The 27,675-nt window shown below is 33.7% G+C and overlaps 1 protein-coding gene and 1 pseudogene across 3 annotated transcripts in view; both read left to right on the forward strand.

Annotated features, from left to right (window-relative positions):
- Positions 1 to 27,675, forward strand: part of DPYD (dihydropyrimidine dehydrogenase) — an 810,457-nt gene that overhangs the window by 113,759 nt on the left and 669,023 nt on the right. The window lies entirely within an intron of this gene.
- LOC109547402 (cytochrome c-like) lies at positions 4,131 to 8,381 on the forward strand (annotated as a pseudogene).

Genomic DNA, 27,675 nt, shown 5'->3' on the forward strand with positions numbered 1-27,675 from the left:
ACCTCTCAACCATCCATGCTATGAGATAAAGCAATAGGCTAGATAATTTAAATCAGCATTTAATCATATGGCTGTGTAATGTACTTTGTTTACGTTGGCAGGATATTTTACACATACACACACTCATAATCTTTAGATTCACTAAACACAACTAAATAATCTTGTTACCAAAAGCATTCAACAGTTTAGTGTACTGTGGGCCTAGCACTTTTAAAAAAACTTCTGGTTTTTGCCTTTAGAAAATACAGCAGGAGCTCATTCTTTATATGTGAGACTATGGACGCATATAAACAAAAAGTTATAATGTTATGTGACTAATAGAATAAAAGGAGAATGCATCAAGGGGCAAAAATTAATTGTTCTCTCATCTATGATCATTTTTATTGTCTTACATGAAGAGTGTCAAATCAAAGAAAACCATGGAGAGGATAAGAAATTTGATCTAGGCCTTGAATATGGCCAGTTTTACAGGTAGAGGGAAAGGTATTGAACAAAGGTGCAAGATGTATTTCAAGAACAGTAAAGTCGTCTTTAAAGACGTAGAGCAAATTTTTTTCAAGCTTTTTTGAATGTATGTTTTCCTGCAAAACTCACATAGGCAGAATTATTTGGTCAGTAATATCTCTCCTCATGTGCCAAGAATCCTTGGGTATAAATAAAGCAGTACGAGGTTGGCAGGGATGGTGGGAACTATTCAGAATTTCAGAGTGTGAGAGGGGGCAGTGGGAGACAGGTATGAATAATTTGCCAACAATTTCAGTTAGCTCAGGGGCTGGTTTCAGGAGGCTTGTTGGAAATGTATTTGTTACCATATTCTAGAGGTCAGTTACATAGAGTCTAGCTTGCCAGGATAGATACTTTAAATTACTTCAAGGAGTGATTGTGGTTTTTAAGGAAGGGTGACAGGATTAAATATATTGATAAAACTATGAAGATTATTTTACAACTTTTTAGAATTCTAATAGGGTAAGAAAATATAATGTGGGGATAGATACAATCATTCATTTATTTAATAAACATTTATTGTGTTTCTGTAATACACCAGGTAATGGGGTTACAGATATGAATAAGGGAATCTCTGCCCTCAAGGGGCTCATGGCCTAGTTGGGGAGACAGATACAAAAATCAAATGCCTGATGTGAAGACTCAGAGCCCCAGTACTTGAGTTGTTTCCCTGATCCCAAAAATGATATGGCATTTTTTCTCTTGGTCCATGGGCATGACATAGCTTGGCTATTGAACATCCTTTTTTTCTCACTAACTTAACCTCTGCAGCAGCCCTCAGGTGGCTCCGGGCACCCACAGTGGTACCCTCCTCCTGAGTGTGTCTGTAGTCTGGAGAAGTTGGAGCAAAACTTGACTGAATCTGAAGAGTGACAGACATTTTGTGGCTGCCTTGGTTGGGCCTTATCATCAAGTTGGGTATTACCTCCTCATTTATTAAGGTTCTACTAAGAACAAAAAAGAGAGGTCTCTGCCCTTGCTCAGTTCTCTGTCGTCTCATCCAATCCCTGTTCGTGGGCAGTCTTTGCCAAGCAATCTTGGGCCTGTTCTTTCATCAGTGTCCCAGCTCAGGAATCATTTTAGACCCCTCCGGTGCTTCTTCCTGATCCCAGATGTGAGGATCTAATCCTGGATGTGAGAACGTGTGGCCGGCTATTTAAAACGTGTAAGGGGATACAGCCTACTCTGGAATGTGCTGGCTAAATGAAACAAGTATTTTATTAGGTTTTAACTCATACCCAGACTGGGAAAAAATAATTCAAAAGTTTGTTTTGGCAGTAGAGTAGAGGGTACAGTGGAGGGAATGAGAGATGTAGAGAAATCAGTGACCCCACTAAGATAAAGGTAGAAGGGTATAGAGGTCAACAGAGGAGAGTGTGTTTGAGAAATTTAGAAATATTTAGAAGGTAGATCTGATGAGACTCTGTGACTTAATAGCCTCAATATATTAAAAACTTGATTTAATCTCTGTTGCTCTGTTTAAAACCTTTTAAAGTTTTCTTATGCTTTCAGAATAAAGTCTAATTTATTTGTGTATCCTACTAGATAGTAAATCTCATGAGGGTAGGAGGATTGCTATTTTGCTCTCCTTTGTATTCTTAGCCTTACCATATGTATTCTTAGCATATTAGGTGCTTAATAATTATTTGTTGAATTATTGATAAAGATAAAAAATAAGAAGAAGGACATTTATCAAGGGCAAGTCAAAAAATTTTTTTTGACTTTGTATTCAACTTTTTTTCCCTTCCAGTTTTTTTTTTTTCAATCATTTTTTTTTTTAACATCTTTATTGGAGTATAATTGCTTTACAATGGTATGTTAGTTTCAGCTTCACAACAAAATGAATCAGTTATATATATACATATGTTCCCATATCTCTTCCCGCTTGCGTCTCCCTCCCTCCCACCCTCCCTATCCCACCCCTCCAGGTGGTCACAAAGCACCGAGCTGATCTACCTGTGCTATGCGGCTGCTTCCCACTAGCTATCTACCTTACGTTTGGTAGTGTATATATGTCCATGCCTCTTTATCGCTTTGTCCCTTCCAGTATTATTGAGATATAATTGACATACAGCACTGTGTAAGTTTAAACTCAAATGTTTTTATTTTGAGTATTTGGATATACATTAATTAAGATAGGGAAAGAGAAAAGAAGAGGAGGATTAAGTAAGATGATTTTAGTTTTCAGATGAATTTGAGATAGCTATGGTAAACTCATGTGTAAATTTGCAGTAGGCAAAGGAAAATACAACTCTGCAACTCAGGAAAAAGACTGGAGGTTGCAGCCTGGGATTTGTTAAGTACTTTGATATTTGTAGCCATGGGAAAGCATCTGATTTCGAATGATAGTGCATGGAATCAGAAAGGAGAATCTAACCAGATGCCTAAGAAAATACTTGGTTTAGGAAAATGTGTGTCAGAGAGAAACATATTTTGGGATTTAAACTTTTTTTTTTTTTTGCGGTACGCGGGCCTCTCACTGTTGTGGCCTCTCCCGTTGCGGAGCACAGGCTCTGGACGCGCAGGCTCAGCAGCCATGGCTCACGGGCCCAGCCGCTCCGCGGCATGTGGGATCTTCCCGGACCGGGGCACGAACCCGTGTCCCCTGCATCAGCAGGCGTACTCTCAACCACTGCACCACCAGGGAAGCCCGGGATTTAAACATTTTAAATAACTTTCTCCAACAGAATAAATTGGGACTCTGATATGGTGTGTCTGAGCACTTGAACTGTGGCTAGTGTAACTGAAGAACTGAATGTTTAATTTTATTTAATTTTTATTAATTTAAATGTAAATTGTTGCATGTGGTTAGTGGCTATGGTTTGGACAGCATCGCCCCAGAGGGATGTTTTTGAGTTGCTAACATGACATTCACCTTTCTCTCACCGATGGAATTATCATCAAAGGAGAGTCTAGGGTAAGGTTAAACCATGTTCACACACATCACACATACACATCATGCACACTCTCAAAAAATGAAGAGTAAAACTGAAATCAGAACACAGTAATGGATATAAAACCAAAATTAACAAATATGATATGGAGGAGACAAGGTGACTATTATTTTCTAAAGACATGACTTGTATGTAGAAATCTCTATGGAATTAACAACAAAAACACTCTAGAAATTAATAAAAGAATTTAGTAATATGGTCAGTTTTAAGATAAAGATGGAAATTTGTGAACTTTTCTGTGTATTACCTATTCTATGAAGATCCTATGAGGTAGTTATATTAGAGTACCCCAATCATCCAGGACATGTTGAATTGCTCGGCAAATGGTATAAGAGACAGTTGTTTTGCTGTTTAGAGAAAAGAAATCACCTTATATTTTCACCTCACGGGTATTAAAGGAAGTTTCGTGTATATTAAAGAGCTAAAATAAATAAATGAGACAGCCACAGTCCAATAAACTATGAAAGTGACTATCTCTGAGGTTTAGATGGGGAAAGAGATAATAATCCAAAAAGTAGTTGAGGAAATAACTAAGCTTTGACTGCATTAAAAAAGCTTCTGGGGCTTCCCTGGTGGTGCAGTGGTTGGGAGTCCACCTGCCGATTCAGGGGACACGGGTTCGTGTCCCGGTCCGGGAAGATCCCACATGCCGCGGAGCGGCTAGGCCCGTGAGCCATGGCCACTGAGCCTGCGCGTCTGGAGCCTGTGCTCCGCAACGGGAGAGGCCACAGCAGTGAGACGCCCGCGTAACGCAAAAAAAAAAAAAAAAAAAAAAGCTTCTGTATATGGAAAAAAATCACAAAATTTAAAGACAACATCAGTGTTCTGTATTGCCATGTGTGTAAGAGATTCAAAACAATTTAGGAGCTTAGTGGTTAATTGGCAAAGTATGATTAAGAAACCCTTAAAATATTCAACTCTAATGGCAAGCAAAATATAAATTACATAAAAAGTACTAATTCTTGGTTATTGACGTTACTGCAGTTCAGCGAGGAGGAGATTTTTGAGTGCTGGAGATGGAATGGTAAGAGCCATTGTGCCATTCTCAGAGATCAAGAGCAATTGAAATTACTTTTACATTTAAGGAAGGGAGTGTACCAATAAGTACTAAGAACCTTGAAACAAACATACCCCTTTTCATATAAATTTAACTTCATGAAATATACTATGCACAAGACATAGACATTATGGACAATCTGAAACTGTTTCTCAAATTATAGAATATAACAGTAAACAAATTGAGTAGAACCTAATTGTCTACTATTAAGGAAATAATAAGAAAATGAAGTTTCTAGAATATAAAATAATATATATGGTATATCAATAAATATATATACATAATGGTAAATTGTGGCATATTTAGTTATATCTGGATATTAAAATGACCTTTAACAGTGTTTTTGAGTGACACGAGTATCATCATGTTCACTGAAAAATACCAGGAAACAAAATTGCATGTAGAACATGATCTCCATTGAATATAAAGAATAAAGAGAAAAAAGATAGGAATAAAATACAGCAAAATATATTATATCTGAGTGGTGGGCTTACACATTTCTCAGGCTTATAATTTTCTGTTCTAAATTTTCTATAATGGGAGCATATTATGAATGATTAGAAAAATAATGAGATACGTAGGCGCGGACCGGCGTGTTCTTGGGATTAGAGAGCGGGACTTTCGGCTTGCGAGTGGGAACCTCTGAGTCGTGCACAGAGAAAGAACGATTTAATAATGGGTGATGTTGAGAAGGGCAAGAAGATTTTTGTTGAGAAGTGTGCCCAGTGCCATACTGTGGAAAAGGGAGGCAAGCACAAGACCAGGCCAAATCTCCGTGTTCTGTTTGGGCGAAAGACAGGACAGGCTGTCGGATTCTCTTACACAGATGCCAACAAAAACAAAGGCATCACCTCTGGGGAGAGGAGATGCTGATGGAGTATGTGGAGTATCCCAAGAAGTACATCCCTGGAACAAAAATGATCTTTGCTGGCATTAAGAAGAAGGGAGAAAGGGCAGACTTGATAGCTTATCTCAAAAAAGCTACTAATGAGTAATAGTTGGCCACTGCCTTATTTATTATGAAATGTCTCATGACTTTTTATGTGTACCATATTTAAATTGATCTCATACACTAGAATTCAGATCATGAATGGCTGATGTAATATTTCTGTCCTGATTTAAATAAGATTGGCTTGTGGCTAAATAAATATGGTCAGCTTTTTGAATTTTGATAGTAATTCTGGTTCAACAAGTACTATCACTGTTTTCCCTTTCTAAAGAGATGATTAAACTTGAATAAGGAATGTTAAACTTTTCAGGGATATGGTGAATGCCTTCTCAAACCCTATAGGAGATTGGTTTTATATTTAGATTTCTATAACTGGTTATATTAATATATTTAAATATTGAGAAGCTCCCTTCACTGTCTCATAGACCAGCAAGAGTCACCTGTGTTTCAAGTTGTGTTCATTCGCCCGTTAAGGCAAGGGCTGAAGATACACTGACAATGTCCACCTTCCCTTTTTGGTCTTAACTATGCCAATTTAATTAAAATTCTCCATCTAAAAAAAATAAAAGAAAAAAAGAAAATAATGAAGTAAGAAGGAAAAATGGGAAGAATAAAATAAGATACAAAATGTTGGATAAGTGGCAAAAATCAGATTTTAGACTCCAACTGTGATTTTAGATAAATTAGTCTTTTTTAGTCTTTTTTATAAGATAGGATTAAAAGCTTAATAGGATTGATATGAAGAACAACAATAATGTAGGAGAGAATGCTTTGTAATTTATGAAACATTAAGAAAATGAAGATACAAAGTATTACAATGTTTGTATACATTATTTCCATTGAATGGTGTATAGTGCTTATTTCAAATAAATTACATATGTCATACATAATGGAATTGACTGGAAAACTTCGGTGTGGTCTTAGAATGTAGAATGCCAGAGGGAATATTTTTTATCTAACTTATAGAGTCCATTGTAGTTCCATGGCTGTGTGGAAATACTGTACAGGATTTCTGAAAATGATGACATGAAAAAATTTTAAGGACAGAAAAAAATGTATCATCTCCAGGTGAAATCTCTGTCTATAGTATGATAATAGTGAATTTAGAGGTGAAATTCTCAATTTCTTTTCATTTTTCCCCCTTATCTCTGCCAATTCAACCCTCTTATCATACCAAAGTGATTTGATTACTGTATTATATTTTGCACCTGTCATAGTCCCTGTAATCATTTCTAAACATCAAGGGGAAAAGTGGGACCTTTTTAAAAAACATGGTGTCTCTTTGTCACCTTTTTACTTCCCAAGGCAGTAGTGGGCCATGTGTAGTAGAAATAATGAAATTGGAAGGTACTTCAGTTGAATAACTTAAGAAAATGGGGTGTCAAAATCTGAAAGAAAAGTTACATATAGAATGTAGTTCATTAAGAAAAAAAATGTAAAAAACTATATGAAGCTTTCTGATAATGACTTAATACACAAAAATATAGATTGGTGAGATCTGTGGATATACCTCTATGGTAAGAATATAAATTACATTTTAGAGTACAGACATAGCCAATTAAGGGTTAGGATTTTATTTGTAGAGCCATACATATTCAGTGAGAGCTGTTACATTTGGTGATTATTCTAAAGATAAACTACCAGGGCATTATATCTCTGAAATCTATTCCTTTTTGCTCAGCTTTGTCACGTGTTAGGAATTCTGTCACTAGATGGTGATGTTGAGTTGCACAGTTTATATTCTTGGCTTTTTTTCTGGTGCGTGTAATAGTAATTGCAGGTGTACCATAAACCCAGCTATGTATCCAGAGTTAAACTGAAAGTATAACTATGTAAATTAGGAAAATAATTTTAAGAGATACAGTACATTTTAAATATCATTTAAGTTGAAAGGTAAAAATCCTTTAAAGCTATTGCTTTACTTTAGACTTCGAGAGGTAGAAGGAATATAAATAGCAATCTAAACTTTTCATTGAAAGAGTGAGGTCTGAAGAGAGATTCAAAGACATTAAAAAGAAGTATTTTTCAGTTTTTCCTTCTAGATGTGTTAGTTTATAAAGTACAACTTTAATTTCATTCCTCTGTCAATATCTAGTGGTACTGAGGCTGTTTGCCATCTGATCTAAGGGATGTGTTACTCCTGGTACCTACATATTGTTTTAGTTGCTTATTGTTTTAGTTATATTAATTTTGCATCCCTTGCTAAGCATAATGGTTAAACTACACTGGTATTTCTTTAACTGGTACTTCTACATGAATTGAAGTAAAAGACTGTCTCTATGAGTAATTTGGCCATCTGAATAAGACTTGAAGATAAGAATATTATCACTATCCTACTTAACCTTACACTTGTAGATGTTTGTGTGTGTATGTGTATATATATATATATTATATGCAGAAATGTGTGTTTGTATATATATATATGTCCATATATATGTACTCTATCTCTATTAATTTCTATCTTTATTTTTATCTCTATATGAATCTCCCTGTCCCAGTCAAGGAAATCTTGCAGTTTGACAGCATTTGAAGTTTGGAGATCCATTTGCTTTTTAGACATATCTGTTAGAATTACAGTTTTATGCACAACTTTCAATGAAATTCTTTTATGATGGTAAAAAAAGATGAGGGGGAAGAGAAGGCAACCTAAATATTTATGAATAGTGAATTGAATAAGTAGTTTAGAAAACAAATCTAAGGCATGAGAAAATTTGAAGTGGTGTTGAAGAGAAGTATAAAATAAGTAAAATGAGAAATTATTAAAATATTTCTAATGAAATCAGCAGGTTGTTTAATGGTATGAAAAGTAAACACAAATTGTTTAAAATCCTGAATATGTTATATAATGATCAGTGATTACATATTCAATATTAGTAACATATTTTTGTTTTCAAAGTTTACAAAAATAAAGGTAATTATAAATGCCCATGTGTGTGTATGTGTGTGTTTTAACTACATGCAAAGTTTGACCTGTGAAATTGGATGCAGAAGCAATGTGTAAGCTTTCTATTTCAATCACATTTCTTGATCCTATAATAATTATACTTCTCCAAGTTTTTTTTTTCGCTAAATGGATCAGCAGGAATCTCTGGAAGACACACCCCACCCTCCGCCCCCAGTAAGCAGGTTACAAGAGTATCCTCTTTTCTTCCATGCAGAGGAGAATATCTTGTCTTTATCACTTCTGTTAGAGAGAGGCACACACTCTACTATGCACATAAGCACATGTGTCTATGGTTTCTGTCACCTAACATAGAAAGAGGGCAACCAGGCTGAATATCGTCAAATTTTATAAAATATAAAGACAAAAGCACACCATCACTTTTTCTAGATAATGATGTGATGGAACTACTTTAATAACACTATTGAAATGCAGCTTAGAAAAGGTAAGTTAAGCATTAGGAAAATGATTAATTATGTAAAAATATATGTAATTAATTGCATTTGATTATATATTCCGTGTAATTAAGTTAATGTAATTTGTGTACTACGAATACATATGTATACACACAGTTTACACATATGTGTGCAAATGTGCACACGTGTATGCACACACACATACATTTGGTATTATCTGTTTACTGCATAACTTACGAATGTTACTTTCATTCATGTCAGGGATGAGTGAAAGCAAGATTTGTCATTCAGTTTCAAATGGGCCAAAGATAATTTAATTTTTTCACCATTCATGGGAAGTAGAAGAAAAGTTCTATATTAATTTTCACTAATGTTTAATAAAACCAAATATATACCTAATACTTGTGGATTATTTATGGATTTGGTAGCAATTGGCATATATGAATTAGGAGCTATGTTAATTTACTGTTTTCCTCTACTTTGAACTTTTTTTTTTTTTTAATTAAGTTATTTATTTATTTTTGGCTGTGTTGGGTCTTCGTTTCTGTGTGAGGGCTTTCTCCAGTTGCGGTGAGCGGGGGCCTCTCCCGTTGCGGAGCACAGGCTCCAGACGCGCAGGCTCAGTAGTTGTGGCACACGGGCTTAGTTGTTCTGCGGCATGTGGGATCTTCCCAGACCAGGGCTTGAACCCGTGTCTCCTGCATTGGCAGGCAGACTCCCAACCACTGTGCCACCAGGGAAGCCCTCTACTTTGAACTTTAATTAGAACTTGAGTGTGAGAAATGATTGCATACTTGCTAATTATAAATTTTGGGAAACAACAGCACAAGTAAATCAGGCATGACTTGATACAGTTATATACTTATAAAATGCATTATCATATTCATTAATCTGAGCATTGGTTCTTTCAACCTGGTGCCCACTGTGTAACTAGACAATATTTTCTTAAAAGAAATATTTACAGAAAAAAATCAAATTAATATTGTAACTGCTATTTTATGACAACTTCATACATTTAGAATGATAAAACCAAAACAGAAAATATGTATTACTATATTAGAAGTTACTATTTAAAACAACAACATTAGCAACAACATAAATAAATAGTACTTAACTAAGGTAAAAAAAAAAATTGCATTTTTCCCTTCGTAGCAAAAGATTGTGGATTAAAGACTACAGAGAAAGGATACAGCTTTTGTTTTGCTACCAAAGAAAAGTACAGAGCTGTCTTACTCTAGAATGCTTATCATTTTAGATACAGACTTTGAATGAGCAGCTAATAGCTAAAATTATTTAGGAGATAAAAATTGGTACTGTGAGGATTAGCTTTAATTTTAAGTATCCATAATTGAAGTGCCCCATTATGATTTTAATGTTATGATAATCTTGTTAACAAGCTGTTGTGTATATACTATCATATTTTAATGTAGTTACAAAGCTTAAGTAAACCATAAAGTAAATTGCTTTTTGAATCAGGCTTTTACAAGTGGAAAATTAGTGGTTTACATGTTTTGAATATGTATTTTGTAATTATATTTGGCATTTTCTACAATTTAAGAAGAATAATAGAATGGGTTTATAGATAATTCATTATTGTTTATAAGTACATTGGTATATTTTGTTATTGCTCATTCTAATTAATTTAGGTTCATTCCACATATAACACAATAGCTGATTCTATTTTTTTTCTGTAATAGTCTTCTCTTCTAGAAGATATATATTGCAGTTTAGTTTTTCTATTTACCATTTCTCATATATCAGCACACTACATTTAAAAGAAGATTTCTACCCTTTCTTATCTATTATTTCTACAGGTTATTGTGATGTATACTGAATTCTATCCATCGAGAGTGTTTGTGTTTACTCTATTTTTTGGGAAGAAAACATGTGTCCCATTCTGACAATTGGTGAAGATAGCTAACTGGTTAGATTTACTTTTTCTGAATTTGTTGCTTAAATAAACAGAACATGGTAATTTGATAGTCTAAAGCAGAAGTAAGCAAGCAGTTTATGTAGAAGTCTGGATAGTATCTTCAGCTTTCTGGGTCATATGGTCTCTAATTGGAACTATTCAGTTGTGCTGGTATAGTGCAAATGCACCCACATAGACAATATGTCATCCAACGGGTGTGGCTGCATTGTTGTGGCTGTGTTCTAATGAAATTTTATTTATGGAAATTGGCAGCCAGCTGGATTTGTCCCATGGGTCATAGTTCACTGACCCCTCGTTAAGAGCAAACTTGACATAAACCAATTAAAATAAATTTCAAGGAATTGTTTGGTACATATATTATGAATTTGTGATTTTCTCTGATTAATAGTAAAAATACTATGAAGCTCTTCCACTGTTATTAATAAGTGTGACTTAGAACATTTACTGAGGTGTCATATCTCCTAGTTTCTGGGCTGTTCCTTGAAATTGAATAAGTTACATTTCCTAGATTACTCATGCAAGTGAACAGACATGATTAAGAATTAAATCGTCAGTTGCAATTGTAAAGTCACCAGTATGCAGGCAACTTGAGGTATCCATGTCAATGCCACTGAATCAGTTAGCATTAATCTGTTATGCTTGTGGTTGAAGAACCATGTACATTATGAAACAGTATAATGTTACTCTTTGGTTTGACACTAGTTAACCACAATGAGGTACCTATGAAAATTCAACGTTGTGATATTATACTTTATCAATTATTTTTATAAATGGATGAAGAATCATGGCATCTACTAAAGTACATACATGATAGCTATATTTATTGGAAAATATTCATTGTGATGTGTTTTTTGTCTATTTAACTCCTTTATAAAGTTTTGTACCCATGAGACTCTCTGAGGAATTGCCTCTATTTTAAAATTTAATCAGTCAATATTTACTTAATAAATCAGTTAATCATGAATAAATATTTTTCTTCTAGTGCACAAAGAAATTTTTTCTAGGATTCAATGAGAGGCCATATGGGATACTCTGTACTCTTTAAAAAAATGCTCCTGATGTTTAAATTTCAACCTTCCTAATATCTTCCAAGAAACCTCCTAAGAAATTTAGTTAATTTAGTACATGTCCTAACTTTTAGCCCTATAGTTCTCTCCCATTTTAAGGGCCATTACTTTGGCTGGCAAATAGAAGAAACAATAGTAGTCATTTTATTTAGAAGTCTTCCATAACATCAACTTCCATCAAGTTTTAGTGGAAATGGGTATCTGTCGTTGGACGTCATAGGTGATACTTTTAGTCGATATCTGTGCTGTGTTTACAAACCAGTTATCCTGCCAGTATCTCCCTCTATCTTTGAGGAAAGTTTAGAGCAATCTTTCTTTTTTTTTTTTTAGATAGGTAAGAAAAATGATTTACAATAAGGTTAAATTACTTACTGGTATTATATTTGTCATTGTCATATTTTTCCTTCATATTTCATTTCTTCCTTCATCCCCTTAGATGTTGCTTATAATTTCATATTCTGTAAGGGAATATTGCTTGAGACATTTCTCACCCAGGGCTAAGAACTGTGTTGAAATTTAAACAGTTTGGATGAAAAAGCTGTTTGAGGAATCAGATTTTTTCTTTTTAATAGTGAAACAAGGTTAAGAAATTTTTTCTTTGTAAAGAAATAAATTACTAGTTTTGACATATAATTATAGTTAAATGATTGCATATGAGTAAAATATATTAAATAATTAAAAAGCATTGGGTAGCAAGTTTGAGCCAGTTAGAACCATTAATTGAAGCCTGAGAATCATTGCTTAGGTTCGGTCATTCCATTAAAATGAAAGTCTATTTTTATTTGGTAGTAATACAAGACTTGTCTTGCAATTCATATTTCTTCAGGATTATTCTGCTCACTTGAAATTTTTATAGAATTGATTGTTTTTTCAGCACTTCCACCAAAATATTTACCTGCTTTTAAGGGTCATGACAAATATTTTTGTCACATATATTTCTATAGATGATATAGTTATTCCAGAAAGATATCTTGACTGTATCAATACTAATACATACTATTTGCCATCTATAAATATATGAGCAAGCTTAAGATTATCTAAACATGCTAAATTATTGTATGCCTCTTATTATTTATTATTTTTATCTGCTTATATGTAACAGTAAATACATTTTATATATGATGTTGCATAGAAGTATATTTACACAAATTTCCAAACAGTCTATTTAGGATATGAATAAATTCCTTAACTAAGTTTTGTATTTTATATCCTCATAAGTATGTAACATGGTAGATTATTTGGACTTTATATAATTGAATATTACTCAGCCATAAAAGAATGTAATAATGCCATTTGCAGCAACATGGATAGACCTAGAGATTATCATCCTAAGTGAAGTAAGCCAGACGGGGAAAGACAAATATCATATGATATCGCTTATATGTGGAATCTAAAAGGAAAAAAAAGACACAAATGAACTTATTTCCAAAACAGAAAGAGACTCACAGACATAGAAAACAAACTTATGGATACCAAAGGGGAAAGGGAGGTGGTGGGAGGGATAAATTAGGAATCTGGAATTAACATATACACAGTCCTATGTATAAAATAGATAACCAACAAGGACCTACTGTATAGCACAGGAAACTATCAATATAGTCAATATTTTGTAATAACCTATAAGGGAAAAGAATCTAAAAAGGATTTATATATATATATATATATATATATATATATATATATATATATATAACTGAATTGCTGTGCTGTACACTGGAAACTTACATGATATAGTAACTCAACTATACTTCAATAAAAAAAATTTTTAATAAATAAAAAGATCATGGATGCATACATCATTATTTTAAATAACAAAAAAGAAAAAAAGACCCAAATAAAAAGATCTATCTGACAAGATTCAGAACAAAGCAAGAATGTCCACTCTTAACACTCCTTTTTAATACCATATTGGAAGTCCTAACTAATGCATAAAACGAGAAAAGGAAATAAAAGGTATACAGATTGAGAAGGTAGAAATAAAACTCTATTTGTTCACAGATGACATGATTGTCTATGTGGAAAATCTGAAAAATATTGACAAAAAACCCTCCCGGAATACTGACAAAAAAACCTCCTGGTATATAATAAGCATTATATCAAGGTTGCAAGATACATGGTTAATAAACAAAAATCAATTGTTTTTCTCATACCAACAATGAGCAATTGGAATGTGAAATTCAAAACACATTATGATTTACATTAGCAACCCCCAAAATGAAATACTTAGGTATAAATCTAACAAAATATATGTAAGATCTATATGAAGAAAACTATTAAACTCCAATGGACAAAATCAAAGAAAAACTAAATAAATGGAGAGATTCCATGTTCCTTGATAGGAAGTCTCAGTTTTCTTAAGATATCAGTTCTTCCCAAGTTGATCTTTAGCTTCAATACAATCCTAGTCAAAATCCTAGCAAGTTATTTTGTGGATATTGACAAACTGTTTCTAAAGTTTATGCAGAGAGGTAAAAGATCCAGAATAGCCAGTACAATATTGAAGGAGAAGAACAAAGTCAGAGAATTTACACTACCCAATTTTAAGACATTCTAGCTACAATATTGTGGTGTAGTATTGGCTATAGAGCAGACAGATAAATGGAACAGAATAGGTAGCCCAGAAACAGACCCATACAAATATAGTCAACTCATCTTTGACCAAGGATCAAAGGCAATATGATGGATATCGGATAGTCTTTTCAATAAATGGGGCTGGAACAACTGGACATCCACGTGCATAAAAATGAATATAAACACAGACCTTACAGCCTTCACAAAAATTAAATCAAAGTGGATCATAGACTTAAATGTAGAATGCAAAAGTAGAAAATTCCCAGAACATAGGAGAAAGCATAGATGATCTTGAGTCACTGATAACTTTTAAATCCAATACCAAGGCATGATCTGTGAAAGAAAGGTTGATAATCTGGACCTCATTAAAATTAAAAATTTTCTCTGCAAAGACACTGCCAACAGAATAAGAAGACAAGTCACATACTGGGAAAATATTTTCAAAATACATATTTGATAAAGGACTTTTACTCAAAATATACAATGAACTCTTAAAACTCAATGATAATAAAACAAGCAACCTGATTAAAAAATGGGCAAAAGATCTGAACATTTTAGTGACCCTAAAGTACACTATGGACTTTGGGTGATCAAGACGTGTCAATGTTGATTTATCAATTGTAAAAGATTATGGCCAGAAAATAAAATCTCTACGATTTTAATATTTTCAAAGTTGATTTCTATCTCAGCATATGGTTTATGCCTAGTGAATATTTCATGTTGACTTGACAAGAAGGTTTATTCTGCAATTGTTGGGTGTAGTGTCCTATAAATGTCACTTAGAGACAGTTGATAGTGTTATCTAGATCTTCAGTATCCTTACTGATTTTTATTTATTTAAATATTTATTTTTTTCTGAGAGAGGGTTGTTAAACTCTTCAAGTATGATTTGAGATTTGTCAGTTTTCTTCTTTTGTTTCTAACAGTTTTTATTTCATGCCCCATTCCCTCTTCCCTTTTTTTTTTTTTCTGTTTGCCTTTTAGAACTTTAGTCTCTATAAGCCTCCCACACAGCACTAGAATTCTGCATATATCCAGCAGGGAGACAGACGTGTTTGTCCTCTTAATGTTCCACTTACAGCACCCCTTCCCTTGTGCCAATGATCACTAAAAGTTTTGGTAATTTCTCCTCACCTTATCTTGAGAACATTCTCCCTTCTCAAGAACTTCAGTTTGTGTAATTTTCCTTGCTTTTTCAGATCTCTGATGCCTCTGAAAATGTTTGTGGTTTATTCAGCTTTTTCTAGTTTTTGGCAATTAGAGCATCGATTGACCTACTGTGACCTACTACATTCTGTATAGAAGTTGAAGTCCCTCTCTGTCTACCTTAACACATTGTGTTGGTTATTAAATTTATGTACTGGTTGAATATAAGCAATTACATGTCATTATAACTTTAGAGAAAAACAAATGTTGTTTTTCTTTTGTTTGTTTTATTCATTTCAAGCAGAATATTTTTTCTTTTAATTAAAAACATTTTCTTTTATATTGGCGTACAGTTGATTTACAATGTTATGTTAGTTTCAGGCGTACGGCAAAGTGATTCAGTTATACATATACATATTATCTATTCTTTTTCAGATTCTTTTCCCATTTAGGATATTACAGAATATCCTTATCCTAAAATAACATCCTAATAATAGTAGAGTTCCCTGTGCCATACAGTAGGTCCTTGTTGATTATCTATTTTATATTTTGTAGTGTGTACATGTCAACTCCAAATTTCTAATTTATCCCTTCCCCACCCCCACCTTTCCCCTTTGGTAAGCATAAGTTTGTTTCTGAAGTCTGTGAGACTGTTTCTGTTTTGTAGATAAATTCACTTGTATCCTTTTTTTAAAATTCCACATATAAGGGATATCATATGATATTTGTCTTTCTCTGTCTGACTTACTTCACTTAGTATGATAATCTCTAGGTCCATCCATGTTGCTATAAATGGCATTATTTCATTCTTTTTTATGGCTGAGTAATATTCCATTGTGTATATATACATATGTATATATACACATATATATGTATATACATATATCTTATATGTATATCTTTTTTAACATCTTTATTGGAGTATAATAGCTTTACAATGTTGTGTTAGTTTCTGCTGTATAACAAAGTGAATCAGCTATATGTATACATATATCCCCATAGCCCTCTTGTGTCTCCTTCCCTCAAGCAGAATATTTAATCCACTTTTTTTTTCCTATTCTCTCTAAAATATTTTTCCTCTTGGGTCCTGTTCTCACTTTGCATTCATGCCTTTAGTGATCGCACCTCCTTATTTTGCCTTTATTCGTAGTCTGTGTGTTAGTTATTGTCTCTTAAATCTGTATTATCTGCCACATCACTTTCTTGAACCCCAGACCCAAAGCTCTAAATGCTTATTTGACATTTGCATGTTTGTCATGCAAAACTCAGCTTCCTTAAACCAAAATTAATTTGCTTTACCTTTCAATTGGTCAGTCTTCTATCCTTCCAGGGTTTTAATTTTGGCTCTGTCCCTTGGACTGACTGTAATTTTTAGTAAGCTTCTTAACATCTATGAGCCTTATTTTTCAAAACATTTTTAATTTATATTTCATTTAATGAATCGAAATAGAGCCCCAGGTCATTGCTTGTTTTAACAGAATATTTTAGCAAGTGTCAAGTTAGTGTTTATTTTTTCAAAACCAAAATAATATACATGCAGGTTATCCCAAATATAAATGAAGTATTTCACTACTTTGATAAGAATTAGTTATTAATTGGTCTTGTCAACTCAGTTCAGTGCTCAAAAGTGTAGGTTTACAAATCCTAAGAGACAAAGCTTAATTGTTTGTTTTTTACGGTTCGCGGGCCTCTCACCATTGCGGTCCCTCCCACCGCGGAACACAGGCTCCGGAAGCGTAGGCCCATCGGCCATGGCTTACGGGCCCAGCCGCTCCGCCGCATGTGGGATCCTCCCGGACCGGGCCACGAACCCGCGTCCCCTGCATTGGCAGGTGGACTCTCAACCACTGCGCCACCAGGGAAGCCTGCTTAATTGGTTTTAATAGGGCTTTTTATATGACCACTTAAGCACTTACTTTTCCTAAAGTGACTGTTTTTACAACTAGAATATGCAACCTGTTATCTTCTAATTTCTTTAATTCCCTCTTCTTTATTCAGGAGAGAGTTCTGTATCACTGAGTATGCTACACCTGGGTGAACACAATCAAATGCCATAGACTTTGGTCTAGGAAGAGAAATATCAATGAGATTCTGTAGGGATAGATAATGTCAAAGACACATTGTAGGATGTGTCTAATTAAGGTTTTATGAAATAAATGCATTTATTTATTCTTCTTAATGAATTTTTGTAACATGTTAAAATCCTCTGAAATAGTGAGTTTTGGGACAGAGCTTTAGGACATGATACCGTAGGATGTAATCTGCAAAATTATATTTAGTTCCTTTTTATTTTTCGTTACTATTATATTCACAAGTGCCTGTTCCTGAAGAAATTCTATGTGTGCTTTTATATAAAATAAAGTTTTTTGGTATCCTTATAATCTGATCCTCAGTAAGTGCTGATAGTACTTAAGAAACAGGTGGTATTTATATAGAGCTCCAAATTAGATGTTATACACCATTATATGCACCCCTTCCCCCCCCCAAAGATGTCTGCATTAAATGAGAATTATGGTTAAAAAAACCATTTAGCCTATTAACAAGTTTGTTTTTTCTCTAAATGGAATGTGATAAGACTTTTCATTATTCACTAGAAATAACATTTTATTGCTGTTAGCACAACTGTTCATAAAGCTACTCCAGCTTAAAAACCTTTTAAATGAATTTTTTACTTCAGTGACAAAATTCTCTTTAAAAGTGGTCTTAGCATGTGGAATCCAGGGAGAGATGGAGTGGACTTATCAAGCATTTTCTAAAGATCGTTTTTAATTCTTCTATGAAGATATTAGCACTTTCATAAAAGTTATTTATTTTGACAAAATTAATCATGGAACACATAATATATAAGCATCACTGAATATAACCCTAAATGATAGTCTCCAGATATAAATTTCAAGACTACTTTGTATACAAGGAGACTTTGCTTTTTAGCCTTATTTTAGTTAATAATTGAAAGGAAAAAAACAACAACTTTGTAATCTTTGAATAGTAAGATATATGGTGTTGCTCATTTAAAACATTTGGAGAAGACATATTTTTTTTCAGAATGCTTCTTATCTCTCTATCTGTGTAGTCGCATTTTATAGATACTTGGATATAAGTATGTGTGCCCATATTTCCATTGTCAAAAAATACATTCAATCATATTATTAGGAGCATTTGCCATTACAAGTAGTTCTAACACACCTTTTGATTAATATCTTTAAATTTTTTTGTCATTATTTTTATCCCTCATATAAAATAATAATTCAGAAATCCTTATGTTGTATATAAAGGAAGAGCATGAAACAAGATTATTATACTAACTCAGTGATATAAAGAAGAGTATTTCCTGTAGGGTAGTCCAATTACAAAATAGTAAAACAGTAACAAAACAAAATAAAGTGTTTTTTCTATTTGTTTCAGTAAGTTTAGCACAGCAGGAATTGTAGCATTCCTCCTGGCTGGTGTGTCAAATCTGCAGTTTGAAACATAACTGCAAATAGATATTTTAAAGACATTGTATATAAGCTAATAACCTTAGCCATATAAATGAGATAATTATACAGCATTTAATATATTTAATTTGATTTTATTGTAATAATTTCATACCTTCGGTTTGAGAAAATAATGTGTTTATTTGAAAAGAATAATAAACTAGTATGTTGAAGACATGTAAGAACAAAACTTTGAATCATTTAAACACTGCTTTTGCCTGTATCAAGTTTTTTGCAGATGTCTTTTTACTTTACTATATCTTGATAAGCCAGTTCAGTTTAGTTTGAGAAAAAAAATGTTACTGGTGGGGTAAATCAAACAACAACAACCATAAGGAAAAAAAAAAAAAGAAAAACTGATATAGGATCCTATAGAATTTTTGAAGAAAAAACCTGAAGCCATTTCAGGGCCATACCTTGGACTATAGCCTGAGAGGGATAAATATGTTCATTATATAGATTTGTAGACATGTAAAACATATATTTTTTAATGGTAAAAGTTCTAGATTTCAGAAAGATCAGTCAAGGCATGAAGGATAAGTAAGACGGCTCTGACGTCTGCACTAAAGAGAATAAGGTCCCTAAATTCAGGATCTCACATAGTGAGTCTTGCAAAGATTAAGCTGGGAGTCTTGGTAACAGAAATATCTGAGGAATGTTATCTGGGACACCCAAAGGGCAACAAATGGTACTTTGAGTAGTAGAAATTTCTTCTGACTCAGTGGTTTCTTGTATGTTTCTTCAAGTTCAAAGTTCTTACTGGAGCATGGATGGCCCTGAACCTGTGTGAGAATGTGCTTAGTGGTTCCTGGTAGCATGGCACGTTGTATGTAAATGTGGAGACTGTAAAATGAGTTTAGACAGAAACTTTTAGTCTTGCCCTCTGACATTTAAGCAGTTTCTTATTTAGGCAGAGGAAAGATTTGTCTTAATTAAGGCTTATGTTCATAATTAAATAGTTTTAAAAACCTGAAAGAATTCACTAAGAGCCAACTGTCAGAATTGTGCTGTATCTAACTACAAATTTATCTGGAAGGCGTTTCACTGCCAACCTTTTGGAATAAGTAATCTAAACAGTGTGACTCCATGTCTCTACCTTTCAGTCATACCTCTACCCACTACAATCCGGCTTCTTTGCATCTCTTTTTCTATTAAGCATAGTGCCCTTTCTTTACAAAGTAAAAGCTCAACTCACATACTGATATATTTTACTTTGACTTATTTTATTATTTGTATCCTGCTTACTTCTAAAATAAATTAAAAGAGGATCTGTTTGCATGAAGATAAGACACTACTATTCAAATAATAAAATAAATCATGTTTAACATTTATTGCAAAGTAGTAAACAATTAAGAAAGGCATAAGAAATTTTAAAAAAATGTTAGGCAGTGAAAAGTCAATATACATGACTGAAAATTTGATTAGAGAGGGAGGAGGCAAACCATAAAAAGTTTCACAGAACACAGGAGTTTGCCATTCTCTATGCCCTTTGCTTCCTCTCAGTCTTCAGTTCTCTCTGAAGAACTGAAATCTTACCTTCTTAGAGACACCTTCCTTGGCTGCTATCTAAACATAACCCAAGTTACATCATCAACGTTTCTTATTCATCTTTCCTAATTTATGTTTCTCCTGAGAATTCACAGCTATCTAATACACTGTCTATATTACTTGTTTATATTTAATGTAACTCCCTCAGTAGAATAAAGCTGTGTGAAGGCAGGAAGTTTTGTGTGTTTGTTCAATGTGCATCCCTACCATTTAGAATTGTTCCTGGGGCATGACAAATGTTCACTATGCATCTGTTGAATGAACAATGAAGGAATTAATAATTATATTTGACATACATGCCCAAAGATAAGGACAGAGATGGGTTGTAGTGTGGAGATCTGAGAATGCAGGACATAAAGATGATAAGTATGGAGATATAATTGAAGCCATGGAAATGAGTGTAGAATGAGACAAAAGACCACAGTAGAATCTTGAAGAACTCCAGTATTAACAATTATTTAGGAAAGGAATGGGAAAACACAAATGAAAACAAAGGAGACTGGGGAATGACCAAAAAAGCAAGGGGAAAATATACTATTTTTAAAGTTGAAAGAAAGAGAGTGCTTTAACAGGGAGAGAGTAGACAACTTTATTGAATGCTTCTGAAAGACTAAGTAAGAGGAGATCTGAAAACGTATTCTCTGGAGTGAATGGCGTGGACATACTTAGTAACATGAATGTATCCATGGAGAAGTAGGAGCAGAAAGTAGACCGGAATAGACTGTGGAATGAATGAATAAATAAGTAGACAGGAAGAAAATGGGGATGGTCACTATAGACAAAAAACTTCTTTCTACTTTTTGGCTGTTCATAGGAGGAAGGAGATGTAGGATTCAGAGAAGAATGTTATTACATTGGAGTGACTAAAAATAATTAGATGCTAATAAGGAGGTTCTAGGAGATGAAAGGAGAAGAGGTGAAAATTGAAAGCATGTGACTTTAGAGACAGTAGAAGGAGATGGAATCCATTTACATTTGTGGGGATTCACCTTTGATAGGAAGAGGACCAGAAATACAGTTATGATAAGGGGCAGAAGAAAAACAGTGATCATTACAAGCAGGTTTAGAGAATTGGTGACAGCTCTGTTAGGGAGCACCAACTAAACGCTTTTGTCACAAAAATAAAAAGGAAGGTTATCATGCTGAGGGTAAAGGAATGGAACAGAAATGGCTTGGCAATGAGGAGGAAAGATGAAAGTTTTTCATAGTTGTTCTGGAGAATGGAAGAATGAGAAGTTGACCAAAGAAATAGGTCCCGTTTCTGTGGAGTCTTGAGAGCTCAGATAATTGGTGACACTGGCTATATTATGTTGCTGGTTTTCTGCATGTATATATGGTTTTCTCTGTGGGCATGGAAGTTTTCATTCAGAATATGAATTTTCTAAGAAAGGCATAATGGAAGAACTGGGAAACAAGGGGATAGGCATCTTTATAGAAGGTTCTTTAAAATCATTAAAATGGAGTTTAAGTAAAAAAAGGGAGGAACTAAAATAAAGAAAAAATGAAGGACTCAATCATAATAGCTGTAATTTATTGCTTACTTACCTTATGCCAGGAACTTTTCTAAATACTTTACATATGATTACTCACTTAATTCTTGTGACAATACAATGAGGTGCGTATTATTATTACTTAAAATTCAAGGTATTATTCTTACATTAATTCCACAGTTAAGAGAACCATGCCTAAGGTTACACAGATAATGAATAACAAATCAGGGACTTGAACCATTTGGTAGTCTAGTTCTGCGTGTCTTCACTTTATCTATTTTTTCAACACAGAGTATAGCAGAGATCTTGAAGAACATAAAGACCAGTAGTAACTGGGAAACTGAGCAAGCAGAATGGGAGGCTAAGAGATTCATGTTGGAATTGTGGGATTTTGAATTAGTAAATTCAGAGAGAATACACTTTAAAGTGACAACAAGGTTCTAGTTTTGGCATGTGAACTTATATTTTTTCCTGCTCTCCTCCAATGGAACAATTCAACACTGCAGGTATAAAATACTTTAGTCACACTTACTGTAGATTATGTTTTTTATATATCATTTTTGAAACATAGGAGTGTTACTGAGTCATTGAGACCCTAGTAATTTGTTATGGATTTTTAAGAAACTGGATTAAAGTATTCCCAGTGAAAACTCCATGGGAGAGCATCTTGAGGTAATAATCTCAAGAAATGGGTCAGACAGAGATAAAGACCAAAATCACAGAGTAGCAATACATGTTTATTTCACATTATGATGGATCACATAGTTTGTACTTCACCTTTGTTATTTCAGATAACTAGCATGGACTTTCAGAAGGTAATTTTTTTCTTCAGGATGAGAACTTATTCATGCAGGTATAAATTTGCCTCTAGAAGTTACTGTCATATACTCAGTGATTTCCATGAAAATTTGCTTATTGATCACACAAATCAGGGTCACATTTTATTGTAAGGCTAGGATAATCATTTGTGATTCCTAAGAAATACTGAAGTTACTCAAATATACAAACTTCCTGGAAACCTTATTTCAGTTGACATAATGTGCCCGACTAATCATTACATAAATCCTCTATGCCTCAATGTTGCTTTCCATGGGTGAGGGGAGGTGTACCACTGAGGTAAAGTACGTGGGTTTCCAGGCTCACCTTGAATGGATATCAAGCTTGGCATGTATGAGGACTCTGAAGAAAGCAACGTGGATGGAGTTTGGTGGAGTAAGATGAGTTCTACGACCCATTGGCTATTGAAAGGAGTATGAATTTTATTCTAAAAATCAGAAGAAGGTAGTGGACACTTACAATCTCCACCCTTTTTAATAGAAAATTAACATTCAAGAAGCTTCAGTAATTTGCAGATGAGAACTCTCTTAAGTGACAAAGCTATAACTTATATTCTTGTCTGCTTGACACCAAAATCTGTTTCTTTTCAATACCACCTTTAGTTCCTGGTACAAGGAAGATTATTCAGCATAGGCTTTGGAACATATCCAGACTAGGTGACATAGTAGATAAAACTTTAAGCACTGAAGTGAATATATCTTAAGTATCGATACTTTTGATGTGTTTAATATAATATTATAACAATAACATAAACATTTAATATGATCTTTCTCTTTTCCAACACTATGCTAAATACTTTACATGGATCATCTTGTTTCTCCCTAATAATAATCCCATGAGGTAGGTACTATTATTATACCCATTTTATGTATGAAGATACTGCGATTCAGGTGGGTCAGGAAACTTGCCCGTGGTCATACACTGAATAGGTGGTAACTTCATAATAGCAAAAACTATTTCACTATTTATTGGGTTATTATGGAGAATTCTGTTAAACCATGGTTTATTAGCTTAGTTTGTGGTTAGCCTATGTGTGGTTAGTTCTTATAAAAATAAAATAAAATAAAATAAAATAATATCCAATAATTCCTATTCTCATTGATCTTTTCCAAGATATTACAGAGAGAATATCCAGAGATCTAAATTAGGAGAATAACTCTGGAGAAATAGATGTCAGAGGAGATGACTCTAAATGTAGGTTAGGACAATGTCATTATGGGGAATATGGCCAAATAGGATTTTGAGAATATTTATTCAGTTATTCAACAAATATTGTAAACCTACTCTGTGCCAGGTACTTTGGGGAAAAAAAAGATTGGTGTGTAGGAGCCAACTAAGCTTAATACATTTCTGTCTGTGATTTAACTTTTCTGCAGAACTTGTCAGAACCTAATAGTCCCTGAAGTTAGGCTGACAGGAATCTTTTATATGCCAAACAAAGGACTTTCTAGTAACTATTGACCTTGCGTTGCATATATACGGAAAATATTACTCAGCAAAAGCTTATCATAAATATTAAGATGCAGTTATATCTCTAGGTACAGTTTGATCATATCAAAAGCAAAAATAGATTTTAAAATAGACTTACTGAACTCTGAAGAATTCATATCTGAATTTTCTATCTGAAAAATGACAAAACAGTGCCAGTCTCATGATGCTTAGTTTAGCACAGACACATAAATGTTAGCTAATCTAAACAGTGTGCACAGCCAATTTGTTGCTGTCCTGGAGTGGTATTCAGCCTGCTTAGTGTTATGAAAGAAGGGGCGAGCTGGAGAATCTGCCCTTTGCCTCTGGGTTGTTAAGCCATCCAAAGCTTGGGGTGCATGGCTTTTAAAATGCACATCTCTAATTCAGAATTTCTTGTGGTATCACACAGTTATGCTCTTCCACTTTAGTGTATACTCTCTTCAATATTTTATGTTGAAAAAGAAAAAGTAGAAATGTAAGCTACTAGACTTTTGGCCACATGTTCAACTTTTCCTTCTGTGACTTTGAAGGTAGTAGACTGCAGATGTAAAAGATCCTCCTTCTTAAATGAATATCCTTAAGCAAAATAGTTTTAAAAATATGCCTAGTATACCTAAGGGTTGCCTAGCTATCAGCTGCATGCATGCTTTTCATTGAACTGTGTATGTTTGTGTGTATGTGTATACGTTGGTATGGCTTCTAATGGCATGTAATAATTTCAGGGGAGGAAAGAGACAAGAGAGCAAGATAAATGTAATACATTTTTGTACTTTCTCCTTGCAATTTTTTAAAGATAAGAAGGCCCTGTTAACTAAATATGAACTGGTAATTTGATCATTACCTGCTATTCATTTGAACTAACTATAGTCAACAGATACTGGACAGTGAACAGAGGGAACTCTTTTGGAAAACCATGTAGTTTCTCCGAAGATGATTGCTATGCTATGTGTATTTAGATAGAAGCTTTCCCATGTATTACCAGCTTGCTGCTGTCCATTTTGCTGCCAAATATTCCTTCTCTATGGTAGCATAATACTGTTACCAAGGGAACAGCTTATGGCCAACACTTACAGTAGTGCCACAAATTAATTTCACAGTTCTCAGGATATAGGATGATAACAGTAACGTGAGCTACTGTGAAACTACCATTGTTCCCATGGAGTTACAGTGTAATTATTACTTTTGTGATAACTAAAAAAATAATTCATATCACTACTGCTGGATGTTTGTTCTCTCTTCTCTCTGTTTCTCTGTCTCTCCCTCCTTATCTCTCTTTTTCCTTCCCTTCGTGTATTTTCTTCCTTTGTTGGTTCAGAATCTCCCTGATGTCTTTTTTCACAAGTAATAATAAAGAGTAATTTTTATACTGGCATTAAGAAAGAGTTACAGTGAAGTGGGGTGAAAACTTATTTATGTGAGTCACATCCATAATTAGGATGTTTACTATATAAGTACTAAAACATAGATTTTCCTGGTGTATTGAGAGGATATTTTAAATTTGTGATTAGTGTGGAATGAGAAATTACAGTATTATTTTCATAGAAAATTAAATCCATATGTTGAATAGAGGAATCCATTTAATGTGATTAAAAGCCCTGAAGAAAAATGAATGTTACCTAACTTCCTTAATTAGCTGTGTAATTTGACACAATAAAAAAAAAAAAAACTTCCTTAAGTGTCAATATTTATGTCTGTAAAATGGGGGATAATAATAATATCTACCTAACAGAATTGATATGTAGATTAAAAGAGAAAGTGAATTTTAAACTGTACAGAACAATAAAAGCTTTAAGATGTCACCATCATTGATGTGTCTTTAATGGGGGCATTGATTGATGAAGTACTGTTTTTGTTAGTAGGAGATTTATAGGGAGACCTTAAAATCACAACAGTAACACAGGGAAAGATCATTTTTATTGCATTTTATTAGAATAATAAGTAGTATTTCATTATATCTTGGTACAACAAAATGAGACATGTAATCATTATTATAACAGTTTTTTTTTGTTTGTTTTTGTTTGTTTTTTTTTGCGGTATGCGGGCCTCTCACTGTTGTGGCCTCTCCCGTTGAGGGAGCACAGGCTCCGGACGCACAGGCTCAGCGGCCATGGCTCACGGGCCCAGCCGCTCCGCGGCATGTGGGATCTTCCCAGACCGGGCGGGGCACGAACCCCTGTCCCCTGCATCGGCAGGCGGACTCTCAACCACTGCGCCACCAGGGAAGCCCTATAACAGTTATTTTTAATAAATAACTTCCTCAGAGAATGAGATTTCTATTTTATACTATCTTTATTGAGCATATACATATATTAAAAGTTAAGCACTCTTATGCATAGAAGTGTGTATACTGTGTTCATTGTTTAAAAAAAACTGCAGTGATGAATGCAAAATTTTATTTGCTATGTCAAAAAGTGAAATTGTTAAGATAAAGGTAAAAGTATATAAAGTCAAATTTATGTAGGAATATTTGTTCTGATTATTTGCTGTAATGTATACTATTCTCCATTCTACTTTAGTTTGCTTTTCAATATATTTTATGTATTCTATTAGAAGGACTCACATATGACTTAACAGTTAATATTTTTCACTAAATGTTCAATAGTTGATTGCACAGTTATTTATTATTCCAACACTTGAAATTACTATCCCTAGCATTTAAAAAATTGATAAATGATGGAATAAAATAATATGATCATATTTGTTGTAGGTAGATACATTTGTTGAATGAGTGAATGAATTATGATGAATATGTAGTAAGCTGCCTCCAGTTGCTGAATCTCTTTTTAGAGAGGATAGGAAAGTACAAATAGAAACTATTTTCTCTCCTATATTTTTCTGCTACCCATTTTGAAATTACCCAAGACTGATAACTTACATAAAGGAGCATGACTTTAACTGAGTTTTCTGGTTATCTTATTAATCATCAGTTTTCATATATTATTTTAATGACACTTATGTGTGGTGTGACATATTTGAGGCTTAGCTTCATCTTTGGTAAAATGGAGATGCTGCTGCTGAAATGCTGTGGAACTAAGTTAGAAAAAAAAATATAAAAAGTATTTAGCACAAGAAAGGCCAGCTGCAGACTGAAGAGTCAGTAGCAGTATCTTTCTCTTTTTTACTCTGGGAGATGGGCAAAGTCCTATGACTAAATTGGTGTCAGGAAGGTACCCCTGATTAAGGACTTCTGATAGTATAGTCCTTCTTTGTATTTAATGGGCCTACAATGAACAATTATTAGTTGAAGTATCTTTATACTGCATTATGACTGCATAAAAGTGTTAGCAGAAGAAGGTTCTCTTTGAGAGCTATTAGA

Source organism: Tursiops truncatus, chromosome 1 (assembly GCF_011762595.2).
Source record: "Tursiops truncatus isolate mTurTru1 chromosome 1, mTurTru1.mat.Y, whole genome shotgun sequence".
NCBI classification, from domain to species: Eukaryota; Metazoa; Chordata; class Mammalia; order Artiodactyla; family Delphinidae; genus Tursiops; species Tursiops truncatus.